This window comes from Mytilus trossulus, chromosome 6, assembly GCF_036588685.1.
Source record: "Mytilus trossulus isolate FHL-02 chromosome 6, PNRI_Mtr1.1.1.hap1, whole genome shotgun sequence".
NCBI classification, from domain to species: Eukaryota; Metazoa; Mollusca; class Bivalvia; order Mytilida; family Mytilidae; genus Mytilus; species Mytilus trossulus.
In genome coordinates this window covers 88,729,204-88,745,110 of record NC_086378.1, presented here as the reverse complement: position 1 = coordinate 88,745,110, position 15,907 = coordinate 88,729,204, and positions in this window count along the sequence as shown.

Below are 15,907 nucleotides of genomic sequence, written 5' to 3'. Positions count from 1 at the left end.
AGGATTCAGTTTTGTGTAGTTTTCCGATTTTTTAAAGGTTTTTCTTTTACACAAAAACCTGTTTTCATATCAAAACTACAATGAAGAAACTGGGCGCGAGATCGTATAAAAGTGTCAGGTTGTGAAGATACATGTCGATCAGTTTGATCACATATATGGATTTCTGTTGTTTCTAATTTAAAGTTCCTCATGGGTGACTGGGGAAACGAAATATGGTCACTATGTCTTCTCCCGACCGGTAGTAAAACGAAGTGGGACGTCCGTTTGGCTGTGCGGGATGTATCAAGTTCGCAGTCACGTCCAGTCAGAATGGAGACGTTAAATCCGATGCCTCGTGTAAAGGGAGTGCAACGTTCTTTGCACGTTAAAAACCCTTGCAGCAACTCTTTGGGGAGTCCGTAGGTGGTCTGTTGCAATAGCAAATTCTATCCCAATTCAATATACCATCGTTTCCAGTGGCAGTCTAAATTTTCCAAACCATCATCCCGAATTACCTCTTTTATGACAAAACCTACCTATTGTTTTTATTGTGAACTTGATCTCGTCCTGAACATGCATGAAATATTTGCCTCTGGACGTTAAGCAACAATCAATCAATCAATCAATATAATTTAAAGACGCACCAATTTTGCTTTCTGGTGCAAGTCTCATAACATCACTGAGATTCGTCCAAGGAAAGCAGAATATCAAGAGAAGTTAGTTTTTGCATCACCTTGTCACACACCAAATATCTGCGAAACTTCAATAGTACTTTTCCCCCGACCACTTGCATGCATATTAATTGCTCTGAGGTTAAACATTGACATGCAATGTATTTTCACACAATATCAACTATAGTCATGATCCGGAAAAACCTCTTATTCGAAAGATTTGGTTAACTTTTATAAAAAGTCAAAATTTTATTAACAAAAATATAACTTATTTACAGAAAATACACGAAAGAACTACTATGCATATTCAAATTACTAAAAAATAAATTAACCTCTCCTACAAAATCTACATAATAACATCGAAACTATCAAATAGATTGTAAAGGAAAAAATAAATGGAAAAGCTGATTGACGGATAGGAAATTTCCGTAATTAAAACAGGTACAAATGGTGGTTTTATTTTTGAGTTTTTGACAAAATTGTTTGGAATTTGCCCAACAAAATTTGCATGCAGTATCGCAATAATATGTTTTGTCCTCTCAAATTTTAAATACTGTTTTTAAATCATATGTTTTCTCGTTTTCAAAGAAAAACGCGTTAAATTTCTATCTAAAAAACAGCCAACTTTAAGTTTGAAAGTTTTACTTGGAGATGGTATTATATTTATGTCTTCATCATTCCCATGATCCTTGATGATATGTGCATAGAAAATATGTACGAAAATAGCGGGAAATTTAACCAAAAATTATATTTTTGGATTTTAAGGTAACTACCCACAACGGTAAATTGAGGGGTACCCCATTAAAGGGTTAAAATACAAAAATGTGACCATAGAAACTTTTTACGACCCAACGAAAATTAAAATATAGATATTATTCTATCATTTAAAACAATTTGCAGCCGTGTGTTATTCCGGACTATTAAACTCGTTAACTAAGCGTCTTTTTCGATGTCAGTTGCAGTACTATAGGGACTTCGGCAATTTGTTGAAAAATGTTAGTACCTCTAAATTCAATAAACTCATCACTGACGTTGGAATCAAATAAATTAAAACGCAAAAGAAAGTACGAAAATCAAGTGTATTGAGGACAAACAATCTGAACTGCAGCAAATGCAAGCTATTTCTGGAGTAAAACACAATGATGTTTCAAACATTTCAAATATTTTGTCAACACTTGATATATTAATATAATCACATCAATACAATGTCATGTTAACACAGTTCTATCACTTGGGCTTGTGATACCTTCGGGAAGGAAACCTCAATCAGCAGTGGAATCGATTCAGAGGATCTATAAAAAAACATATCATCGATCATAGTAAATATTTCTTGTTAGAAGTTGTCATTTCAATATTCCAACGTAAAATACCGATTTCAGAGCACGGACACTTTTTTAAGGATATCTTCCTTATGTTCGCTTTGAACCAAAGGCCTTTGAAAATGATAAATCAAAGACCTTAAAGTGAAATGGGGTGTATTTTGCCATTTTAATCAAGTTAACACAATTTGATGCAGGAATGCAGATAACTGATGTGAATTTGCATTTAAAAGAACAAATTTATAAGTGTTTAGTATTTCTGCTTAATTTTTTATCTTTTAAAAATTGGCATTTTAAGGGGAGGTAACTCTGAAATAGTGCATTTTCTGAAGGAAATTTTGCTATTTTGTATTTTAGCCGGGGAAAACGCACGGTTACCCTATCTTTTCTTTTGATATTCTCTCATCATTTTCCTAAAGCTATCTTCACGTATTTTATTTTACAATTCTATCATTTAGTTAGCTTCTAGTTACATAATGGTGCTTTTTCCTGTATAATTAATGCAAAATATGTCATTTTGACCTGTAGCTTGAGAAAATGCGCGGTGACCTATCATTTTATGATATTTCTTAACATATATCAATAGAAAATACGTTTTAACAAAGTATGACCAAATTCTATCATTTTTAATTTAGACTCCCATACAACCTTAAGCACAATACATGAAGCTTACACTGAATGTCTAAAAAAAACTAAGGATTTTCATATCCAGGCATAGATTACCATAGCCAAATTTGGCACAACTTTTTGGAAATTTGGATCCTCAATCCTTTCAACTTTCTCTTTATTTGGCTTGATAGATATTTTGATATGAGCGTCACTGATGAGTCTTATGTAGACGAAACGCGCGTCCGGCGTACTAAAATTATAATCCTGGTACTTTTGATAACTATATACAATCAAGCTATCATTAAGGATTTGCAACGTATATTTCTATTTTTAGGATTACAAACAAATACAGGGTCTGTAAAAACAAACGCTGTATTAAAACCATATCATTGTGTTTTCCCGCGTTTCGTTTAGTATAGCGGGAAAATATTGTATTGACGGGTACGGGTCGTATGAATATATAATAGGGTCACACTTAGTGACCAATGGGTATACTTTCTGGTAGTAAAGCATAGGGTCACTTTCTAGCTGTTGTGCAACGAGTGAACACTCAACTTAAGATGGACGCCGAAATTCGATCCGAAATACAAAATGAAGTTCAAGCTGAATTTCAGACCACCCAAACTACAATATTGGATAGCATGACCACCCTTCTAGATAACCGCCTAGAATGTTTCAACAAAAGTTTCCAGTCTACTCAAAAAGCGTTAGCGGAATCCCAATTGGCAAAGCTAGACGAGACGTTGTCCGATAACTACAAGTTCAAGAAAAGGGGGAACGAGGAACAACATAAACATAACAGTAAAGTTTTGGTTAAGTTCAAGGAAGCTAACAGTGAACTAAATCAGGAACATCTCACAAAGGACAATATCGAGTCGGCCAAGGACAAAATAACAGAAGGTATGAGTTAAATTAGAGACAGACAAAAGTTAATAATGCTAGCTGACTCATCAGAAGCAGGTTGGAGAGTTGTTGCAGAATATACCGCTAATCCGTTAGCTGAAAATTCAGAGGTCGAGAAAAGAATGTACAAAGCCCAAACAAGAGCGGAGGCGAAAATAAAGAAAGAAAAGTTAAAAAGGAAACCAAATTCTAGTTCACCAGCTCCGTACACTATTCCCACAAGAGCTTCCCATATCGACAGACCAGGGGAATGTTTTAACTGCAATAAGACGGGTCACTGGAGAAGAGAATGTCCAGAGGTGACAAGAAATGCAAGTCAGAGTCGACCAAGTGATAAGATAAGTACTGTTTTTCTGTTTGATATTAATGACAGTAATAGTAGATATATATACAACAAAAATGCTCTGAGACAACCCCTTTGTTATGAAATGAACAACCAAAACAATGAAATTGACATCTCAAATGTAAACATTACATCGCCGGTAGGTAGACTGAGAACTCACATTACAAAATGGTTATCGATAGGCACAATAGTCTCGATCATCCAGCCGCTTTATTTTTTAAAGTAGAGCGTCTGGATGACAAGTGATATAAAAATGGTAATTTATGACATTCGGAATAGTATCGGATTTTTTAGCTTGCATTTAAAGATTATGTCCAAGACGAATAACCAAGAAGTTGGTTATTGACTTCGGAAGAAATTATATTACGATAATACTATTGAAAAGCCCGAGTGTACCGATTGTTGTTTAAAGCTATTTATATTTTTCTGTGACGACATACAAGTCGTGGAAAACACCAGACAGCATGGCTTCCATCACCGCAAAGGAAAATAACAGCACATCAAACTTTGGTAAGATATAATCATGATACAACAACACAAACTGTTACATAAATTTAAATACAACCTGAAACACCGAGTAGTTATGTTCGTTCATGTATGTCCGTGCTACGCAAGCAAGTTAATAATATAATAATAAATGGCAATTTTTGTATTGACTGGGACCACTCGAACAGTCGTGTGTACGCTATAAATACATTCTGTTGTTGATTTGTATTATCTTTAACTTTATAAATGCTTTATTGAAAGTGCTATGAAATATGAACTTCGTCCAGGATAAGTTTGTGGTATCTGTCTGCATTGTATGATGGAGTTCGCATTTTGATATGTGTAAAAAAAAAAAGGGGGGAGGAATGATGCGCAATGTTGTACACATTTAAAAGACGGAACGCAATCCAAAACCATTAGCAGAAGAAAACCTAACAAAGTATATCTAGAAGATGCCAATTTGAACATACACCAAACGGTGTAAATGATTTGTGCTCGATTTTTTTTAAACAAATGCATTTAGCTTATACAAACATTTAAGAAGGGGACTAAGAAGTGGGACACGTTGTTATAAAAAGTAATTTAAATATACTGTTAGTAAAAAAAGTCTGGACTGGTCAACTGGACAATACTTTTTTTGCACTTTTAAAAGGCATTTTTTCCACACTAAAAAAAAATCATAAAAGAATACATGCAATGTTGTCGGTGAATATATACCAATTGGATTTCTAAACCTTAAAATAAAACCATGGCATGAGGAAAACACTGAAAATTTGATTTTATGCAAAACAATAGACCCAGCATCAATGAAAGGAGGTCTCAATGAGTCAACAACCGGTGGCTGATCTCTTACCAAAAGTAGAGATCAACATAATTAAGATGACATACTGTTGACTTAAACAAAAGTTGAGAATAAAAGTACCAAAAGGTCAACATTATACAAATAAGAAGATGTGGTATGAATACCAATGAAACAGTTATCCACCCCAAGTTCAAACAAGGTGGATGTGAGCACTTATAGGCAACGGTATGGCCTTCAACAATAATAAAAGTTCATGCATGATTTTGATAGTGAATACAGACAGGGAATGTGTCAAAGAGACATCAACCTGACAAAAGAACAGGAAACAACCCAATGCCACCAATGGGTTGTGTCATCAACACAGCGAGATAATCTTGCATGCCGTAGCAGGATTCAGCTTGCACCAAGACATTTTAAAATGTATATTTATATAATGATGTTTTTCCAAACATTTTGTTTTTCATATATGCTATACTGGTGACCAAAAATTAATATGATTTTAACATTTACTTTCTTTTGTAGACAAACCAATGAAGATTTCTGGACACAGATATTATGTGTAAAATGTGAAGAATTAAAAAATAAATGTATAATACTTGAATTTTCATTGTATCATAAACAGCTCCAATTTTATAAGAAAAAAAGATTCAAAGATTTGTTTTGAATTACTGAAGCTGCCAGCAATCATTATAATCACAGTATAAACATTATTCTGACAGCAACCATAAAGCGAAAAAAGGCACACAGACATTCATTAAGTAAATAAAACAAAAATCAAGAATCACATTGTTGTCAGATATGTCGGAGAAATTAAACAAATCAAAAATCATATAAGAAATTTTACAGTTTTCACGTTTGAATTGTATCTCATTTACATGTCTGGCCCTTCTGAGTTATTTATATGGTATGGAGTTTTCTTAATATTGAAGGCCCAGCAGTGATTATATTTGCGAACATCCATGTCATTTGAACTTTGCTAGGTTGTTGCCACATCAGCAATCATACCAATCTACTTATTTTATATAAAGGTTCACATGTACAGGAGAATTTTTGTGAAGCTGCCCTTTAATACATGATGGATATTGGAATCAAATTTGTATTACGTGTGAACTCAGCATAATAGTTTGTAGTAGGAGAATACACTTTTCAGGTTGTTTTTTTACAAGTTATGCAGTATGGGACAAATCCCATTCCATCTTTTCCATGTGATTGATTCAAACATGTATTCAAAGAGTATTAAATTGGGTTTCATGAATGACTGGTTAACTTATGTATTTCTTCATGGACACGGATACTGACAAAGTGGTATTGTGTGAAGATTGGTCCCTAAATGTTTTCTTTCCAAAAGGATAAGCCGATATCGATTATTGTGAAACATTCAGACTATTCTGTCGTTTGCAATTTTAAGATCAGTTAACTTGTAAATAAAAAGTTGGCTCATTGTATGATCTCACTGATCTGCCAGTAATAAGTTGTTATGGAGGATTTTTTACATTGAAATCTTAGTATTTGTATGAGTTGTTTTTTTCTTTCCATAAACGTAACTTGATGTGTGCTTTTCGAGTTAGGTAAGTGCGTCAGATATCTGAATGATTATATAAAAAGAAAAGCATAAATTATAACAAGGATTTACAGAAATAAGAATAACGAGACAAAACTAAGAAAAAAGGGGGAAAATAAAGAATACGGACTAATGTGGATACAATATAGATTAATATACCGATTGTTGGTTGCTTATAACGTCAAGTGGAAAATATTTTATAGAACATCTAGTGTATGCTTTAATACAAAAATATAGAAACATTACATTTTATAGTATGAAGATAAGAGAATATTAAACGTGGTGTATTATAATATACAAAAAAGATTGATTTTGGGTTGCTTGGTTATCGTCTTGTGGTAAATATTGGTATCAAATGTTCAGGACTGAAAAAATGACAATAAATATAAAGATGAGGTCCTAGATTATAGGCCGTTCGGGTTACATGTCGGAGAAACTATAACTCGCCAGAAAATTGGGATATATTGTATGGCTTTATGTACAACGGTCCACCGTCCGGCTATACGGATCCCTGGGCTCTCTTAGCGCATAGCACAGTGGCTGATCCAGACCTTGTTATAATGAGGGCACTCTACAGTCATGCTACATTGTTTCTTTATATAATCAACAAAATTTTTCCCACGAAAAAAATTCTGTCTTAATTCTTATTTTTTTTTTTTTTATTTTTTTTTTACATGTGTCACAAAATTCAGGAAAAAAAGACCACCGCTATTAATTACAGTTTTCGATCGTTCTTTTAAGTTTGCCCATCTGCAAGTTGGGAAAAAAATAGGATCAACTACAAAATGTCAGTTTTGATAATCACATAACTTTTATACATGTAACGTTACACTGTTTACTGTTTGTAATCTTTGTTTTTAAATAGAATGGTGATACCGGAAGTGCTATTTATAGATATGTTCTATATTTAACTATTTGTTACGCCCCCTATAAATATCTGACCAGTCCGGTTAATCACCCCAGACGCTATATTTAAATATGCGTCTGGGTTATCGAGACTATTAGTCCAGTCGATTTGTGCAGATTTTTGACAAAATTGCTCAGATTGTGGTAAAAGCATGAAATTTGGAATAGAGGAAGTATATGTCATGGACAACATTTTAAGCTATGGACCCACTCTGAAAGTCAAAATTTGCGGAAGAGGCGGCCATTTTAAAATGGCGGCCGTTTGATCTCTATAGATTAATAAACAAAATTATAAAAAAAATATTAGAGAAGATATTGACATGAAACCTGGGTAATATAATAAAGTGCTGATTCCAATTGTCTTGTTGAACAAAGTTTTTGAAAATATTACCCATATTGAATGGCGGCCATCTTGAAAAATCATTGTTTTTTAAGCCAAAAAAAAGTAGTCATTATTCGATGAAAATTTAAAAAAAACAATGTCGAAGATATACAAATGTATTTGTTTGAGCTATATAAACAGGACGAAAAGCGAGCCTATAAACCCCCTACCCGAGTTTTTCTTTTGTTTCGTAGAGGATACAAATTACTTTATATTTTCCAAAGCAAAAAATATATGTGTATACCTGTCATTTATAATAGTTGGCTGATTACAGGAAAATTCGTTTTGTTGATATTGTTCATTTGAAACAACTTTCAAAAACCTTGATTGCAGACATAATGAATTTCATATCATACAAGTAATTAATGTTATAGGAAGACCAACTGCTCAAATGTTCTCACTATTATATTTAACAAAAAATGAAATGTACATGATTTGCCAAACCTCATCACTCTGTCTATCATGTTCTATCACATTGTCCTCCACATTTACATACGTAATACTGCCTTTACACATTAGCATTTCCTTAGTAACCGTGTTCACTTTGACTAATCAGTTAAGCGCTTGCTGCAAGAAGTTATTATAAAGTCATATGGTATATTCATCCCAGATGACAAGGACTGTCATCTGAGGACTTCATATGTATTGATTTTTTTGGTAGCCATTTTGAATGATGGCCATTTTGAAAACATGAATTTCCAATATAACATTATTCGCTAATCTTATTTATTCACTGATTGCATTCACACTTTTTTTTTACTTATATGCATTAGATATTTATAAAATGGTCAGATAAGGCATGCACATGTTTACACAATAAAGATATCAGTATAAGAATTTCTAACTGTTACCTACACGTTTGCCTAAGTAACTTTGTAAAACAGAAATTACGAATATAATATAATTTATGACTGAACGTTGTTGTTGGAAAATATCAAAATTATAGATTTCCAAAACACTGGAGCTAGATATCAGAAGAAAATAATGAGCGTTTAGAGTAGAAGGAATGTGTGAAACGGCAAGAGAGGACATGTGAGGGTTTGCATGCAATGGCAATCAGATCCAAACAGAACAGACATAGACATTTGAGCTGGCAATCACTCTTTTTGATGCAGGCATTCAACAATGTTGGGACTTGAATTTGTTTTTCTTCCGCTCAATTTGAAACAGTTGAATGAGGGTTATGGAACTGCAGAAGCACTCAAGACGGCACAAATCCTGTCAAACAAATTTTCAGACCTCAAAATATTTCATCAGTAAAAGGGAAAACATACTTCTGATGTTGAAGATAAATTGCCAGTTGAAAGAAAACAAGAAGTAACTAGACACTGTTAAGTGATACTGAATCAACACAAACAATGACTGCAATGTATTTTTTCTGTGGTGATGTAGCTGAAGATTTCCATGATACTTCGAAATTTAAAAATCGACAAAAATGGGACATGACTGTGTACCTGTACTACAAGACATATTTCCTTAGCCAAAGTAAGAGCTGGAGATGTCAAATCACCAGTATCCTGCTTAATGATTGATAAAACTTGACATAGCAAATAGGCAGAATTAAAGACATAGAAGGAAAGCCAAGAATCTTTTATCCTTGGAGTTGTGCTTTTCAAAATAATAAAATAGATTGACGACACACGGTCTGGCAGAGGTATTGTACCAATCTCCAAGCTTGCAGATCACGCTAAATTGTACAATAAACGCCTGGAACAACTTGTAGTTATCATGGAAGGAAGGACTGATGCAACGCATCTAACAAAATAGGAATGTAACTAACAAAGGGTGGCCAACCATCGAGACACAATCCAGTAATATCGATGAGTGGAAGACAACACTCACCATTTCTCAGCTATAATAGTTCAATTGTGCAACTCGTCATCGAAGGGATGCAACTGCAACTGATCAGTCCTCCGATAGATAGAAAGATGTCTCAAAGATTGAGGAACGGAATCATTTTGAAAGCCTACAATGAATGTCCCTGTAAACCTTTCTATAGTAGCATATATAGCCTAACCCTTCAAACTATTCTAGTTACTTTGACTATGAAGAGGCATTCCCCATCACGACTTAAACATTTTGTAAAAGACATGGCCTGTTTCAGGTTTTCCCCGACATATTCATTGAGAATCCAGAGAAAGACACAACCTTTCATGTGTGCTTGCATATCATCTATGGTAGCTAATATTCAATTTTTCATAAATGTTGTATTAATCATTCCATCCATGACAACTAGTATTTACTAAGGACGTTTACTGTACCATTTTTCCATATCATCAATTTCAAATATTAAAACAATATCTGTTCCAGACTGTGAGCCATCACTGTTTTCTATTATTTTGGCAACCCCTATTGCAATGGATAACAGATTTTTGTCTTTCTTTCTGTGTCTCGAATTCTGTCTTATTGACTTGTTGTGCAGTTTTAACACACATTTAGCATGAGATCGGCTCCTGAAATATTAATCTTCAGCACTGTATCTGGCTCAAAGAACAATGGTTATTAGTTCAAGTGACAGTCACATACTCTATTGTCAATCACAATTGTTGATGCTTCATGATGATTGTCAGATACCTCATCACAAAGAAATAAAGAAATATCTGCAACCATTGTTCTTGTTGATTCATCACAACTGTGGCTGGTTATACTACTGGGTTTTTTAATCCTTGACTCATTTTGTTTTTTCTGACTACATATATTAAGATTTGCTTTGACAGGATTAGTACCTTTTGCCTTTTGATTCTCCCATTGTATGGCCTTCATCATCGTTGAACAGTTGTATGCTTACAAAAAATGACTGATTACAAGCTCAAATGTCTATGTCTGCTCTTTTTGTATTTGCTTGGCATTGTAAATAATCACGTGTCCTCTCTTCCCGTTGCGGAATTCTTTATTCATTTATTAGATTTGTTCAACTCTAGTGATTTTGATACCTACATATTTTTTCCTGTTCAACATACAGTGCTCATATTTTATATACGGATTTTTTTAATGGTAACAAATTACCTAAGCCCTACATTCTAAACTGCAATTAAAAGAATTTACGTATTTCTTTAAATACAGTTATTTGTTAACATAAGCATACCTTATTTGAGCACTTGGTGAATATATCTTATATGAAAAGCAACAGTCATTAATAAATGATTAGCAAAACTAGTTGTAAATGCATATAAAACTTAGTATTAAATTAAATTCAAAAAACAATTTAGGACAGCGAATAAAAGTATGTTGCAAATTTACGTTTCCAAAATGGCCACAATTCAAGATGGCTACTAAATACTTCAATAGTCCTCAGTTTATATTCTTTGTCATAAGAAATACGAAAGTTTATAAAAATTAGTTAAGTAACATATTTTTCATATTTTTTAAATAATTTTTATTGACTTTTTGGACATGATTACAAAATGGCCGCCCAGAGCCGCCATTTTGATTTTCTGAATTGGGTCCATAGCTATAAATGTTAGTTATGACCCCAACTAACACTCTGCAAAGTTTGATGCTTTTACCACCTTCTGAGCAATTGTTTCACATTTCGACTGGACTATATAGGCACAAATGAATATATTTTAGATGTTATAAAAAACGGATATAAAATACCGTTCATGGTAATACCAGGTAAGGTTGAGCTTGAAAACAATAGGTCAGCGAAGGATAATCCTCAATTTGTTTTAGGGGAAATAAACAAGTTATTACAGAAAAAAATGCATAAGCGAGGTATATTATATTCCACATGTCGTTAATCCTTTAACAGTGGCAGGTAATAAAAAAGATAAACTTCGATTAGTTCTTGATGCAAGACACATTAATCCGCATCTTTTAAAATTTCGTTATAAATATGAAGATTCTAGCACAGCTCGACAAATCTTTAAAATAGGTGACTTCTGTTTTTCATATGATTTGAAAAGTGCCTATCATCACGTGGAAATTTGTTTTTCCGATAGAACATATTTAGGTTTTAAGTGGGAAAATAAGTACTACGTGTTTAATGTATTACCTTTTGGTCTGTCAACGAGTGGATTCATTTTTTCCAAAGTCATGAGAGAAATTGTTAAGTATTGGAGAAACGACGGTTTGAAAATAGTAATGTATCTAGATGATGGTCTAGGTGGAGGTAAAACCTATTCTGAATGTTGGAAAGCAAGTAAAAAGATCAAGTCTGATCTTGAAAGTTTTGGTTTTGTCATAGCACACGAAAAATGTATTTGGGAACCGGCACAAAAATTTACGTGGCTCGGTTTTGATTGGAATTTGATTGATGGTTTAATACAGTTAAAGGGAAAAAGAGTCGAAAAATTGAAGGACTGCTTAAACAGTTTGTTTTTGCAAATATGATGCAATACGAACGTTTTGGTGAAAGTTCGATTTTTAGCTTCTATTGAAGGTCAAATTATTTTTGCACAAGCAGTTATTGGGGATGAAGTTCGTTTGAGAACTCGGTTTTCATATGATTGCATATTAGCAAAAGCCAGTTGGAATTCTTTGGTGGTATTAAATAGGGAGGCAATTGCCGAGTTTGAGTTTTGGTTAAAAAATATAGACGAGCTCAATGAAAAGGGTTCTGAACTTAGTCAGTTGTCTAAAGTTACTTCTGAAAATGTGCAGATGTTTTGTGATGCCTCGGATGTAGGCTATGGTGGTCATTTGACCTTTGATTCGACAGACGAATCAGATGAACCAAATATGTTTGGTAGTTGGTCCATTTCTGAAACGAAACAGAGTTCAACTTGGAGAGAGTTAGAGGCGGTAGATAGAGTTTTTAAGAACTCTGTCAGTAGGATAGAGGGGAAATCTGTTAAAATATACACAGATAACAAAAATGTATCGCACATCCTTAAAGTAGGAAGTAAAAAACCCTATTTACAAGAAAAAGCTATGTCTGTAAATGATACATGTAGTAAATATTTAATTGACATGTCATGTGACTGGATTCCTAGAGAATCGAATACTAAAGCTGATAGATTAAGTAGACAGTCAGATTGTGATGACTGGGGTCCAGTTATGGATTTTTGAATATTTAAATGATTTATGGGGTATTTTCACATTTGACCGTTTTGCATGCGATTACAACACAAAATGCAAAATGTTTAATTCTAAGTTTTACTGTAAAGGTACATCGGGCATAGATGCCTTTAAACAGAACTGGACAAATGAAAACAATTGGTTAGTTCCTCCTCCTTCACTAATTACAAAGGTTATTAACAAAATGACAGGAGAACGTTGTGAAGGTACTTTAGTTGTACCGGAGTGGAGGTCAGCACCGTACTGGTGTATGTTAACACAAGACGAAAAGTTTCAAAATTTTGTAGTTGATTACAAAATTTACATGGATATATAAAGGCAACAGTAGTATACCGCTGTTCAAAACTCATAAATCCATGGACAAAAAACAAAATCGGGGTAACAAACCAAAACCGAGTGAAACGCATTAAATATAAGAGGAGAACAACGACACAACACCGAAACGCATAAATATAATTTGATTAAGATTCGAGCATGACGGGCTGTCGGCAAACTAAGATTATGTTTGCGTTGTTTGTATTTGCCACGAGTATGTAGTTAATACTGAAATTTTAGATCTTCTGGTTTTTTTTTTACAGTAACATATAACTCATGATCAGGATGTTATCATATGTACCAGCATGATGAATGTATAACATTACAAAAATAGAAACAATTTAATAGGCAGTTGTGCATATATTGTTATGTAGTCAATTTGAAATACTCTAAGCTTTGTTGGAGTCTATCACTGAAGACACTACTATAACCAATGACTCTAAAACCAAACACAAAACACATAATATCGTTATTATTCCGCTACAAACCGTTTTTAAATGTGTAATCTTACTGCAAATTGTTTTTATTTGTATGCCGTCTAATTATAACGCCTTGCTTAACTAATTTTCGTACTCTTATTAATTTTTTTTATTAGAGAGGACCGTTTTGATTGTTTTTGTTGAATTCCTGTATTTGTTGGTCAATCGATAAAGTTTTGAAAAGGTATGTTTATTTTCACGAAAACATTAAAATATGCAACATTATAATTCCTTCTTAAATAACATGATTTATTCAGTGTAATATTCATAAAATTGTGACAATATGTTGGGTTCATGAAAATAGAGCACAAAGATCGCCAAAAACAATTGGTACATATTAAATCAGTTAAACACAAACGAACTTAGCGTTTGAATATCTGTTGGTTGGCGACAGTTGTGTTCTATAAGTCAATTGTCAAGATTATGCGAAAGTTCGCAAATTTTGTGATTTGACTTTTATTTCATTGCTGTATAACTGAAAAGGGTTTATCCTAAACGAAACCAAATTGTTTGATGATATAACATATATATAACATTCAATTTTGAAAATACTGGAAATATCAAATATAATTCATTTGAGAGACAATTTTGCCCTAATTTGAACTTAAGTCCATTGAAAGGTAAACAGTCTCGAGAGGGAAAAGCATTCGACGCAGTAGTAGAATCTTCATTTATATTATGACAATTTCATAAAATCATTTAAATGTAAGCATGGCTTATGCCTCAGTCGTATTTGGCACAACTTTTGGGAATTTTGAATTTTCGATGCTCTTCAACGTTTTTTAAATTATTTGGCTTTATAACTTTTTTGATATGAGCGTCACTGATGAGTGTTATATAGACGAAACGCGCGTCTGACGTACTAAATTATAACTCTGGTACCTTTGATAACTATTATTAGGATAGTGAATACTTCAAGAACATCAATGTTATGTTGGGTTTTTTTTTCAGGAAATTTGTGACAACTGTGTCAAGTCTGCAACGAACAAATACTGTATTGAATGTGTCAATGATTGTAAATTTTTATCCATAAACTAGAAGATAGTTGCAATCTGAATAAAAAATGAAAACAGCACGTTATTTATTGCATGTGTCCGAAGCGCTTTTCTGAATTTACTTTCATCAGGAACGCTCAGTCATGGCCGAAGAAGTATAAAATTGTCATCAAATTGATTAAGCGAGAAAAAGTCCGTGTCACAAATCATACCATGGCAGACACATCAATTATAAGAGATAACAAAGGAATAACAGAAATTAACTTCTACACAAACAAACGCCAACATACATAGAAACGTACTTTTTAGTAACAACTGACGTTTTCCTGAATTGGTTCAGGACATTTAAGAAAAAAAATGGTTGGTTGAACCTGGTTGTATGGCTAGTCAACCCTTCCGCTAACCAAATATATCGCTAAAATGACAACAATACGTGACAGGAATATAGTTCAAATAATCGAAACCAGTACAGAGAAATGCATAAATAATTAATATAATTATACATTACATAATATAATATAAACCACAAAATAACAACGAACACCTACCACAATTTTATGTTTGTATAATTGAGTATCCGAACATTGTTCATTTTAGAGCTTCCGACAAACCTTATACTCTGAGGGACAAAAAATGTAGCATTGTAAAAAATAATTCAAAATACCAAGCTATTATAAAACCCTCTTCACTTGAACCTTGGTGGATAGTTGACTCATTGACATTCATATAACATCTCCTTATTCTTATATAAATAAAAGCAACAGTAGTATACCGCTGTTCGAAAGTATCGATTGAGTATATAACAAAGTTGATATATGTTTAGTATTTTTCTTTTTTGTAACGATGTAGACTGCACACAAAAAGAGTAACAACCATATAACCATACAATCTTATTGCTATAGTATATCTTTATCTCAATACCTCCTTGTGACACATTTCGTAAAATAAATATCTATTAACATGTGTCTATCCAGTTTCTGTAATGAATCCCTTTTGATGAGACTGTCAACAAAGTGAGAGGTTTAGCGCTATAAAACAAGGTTTAATCCACCATTTTCGACATTTGAAAATGCATGTACCAAGTCAGGAAAATGACATGTCTTGTCCATTCGTTTTTTATGTGTTTTGTCATTTGATT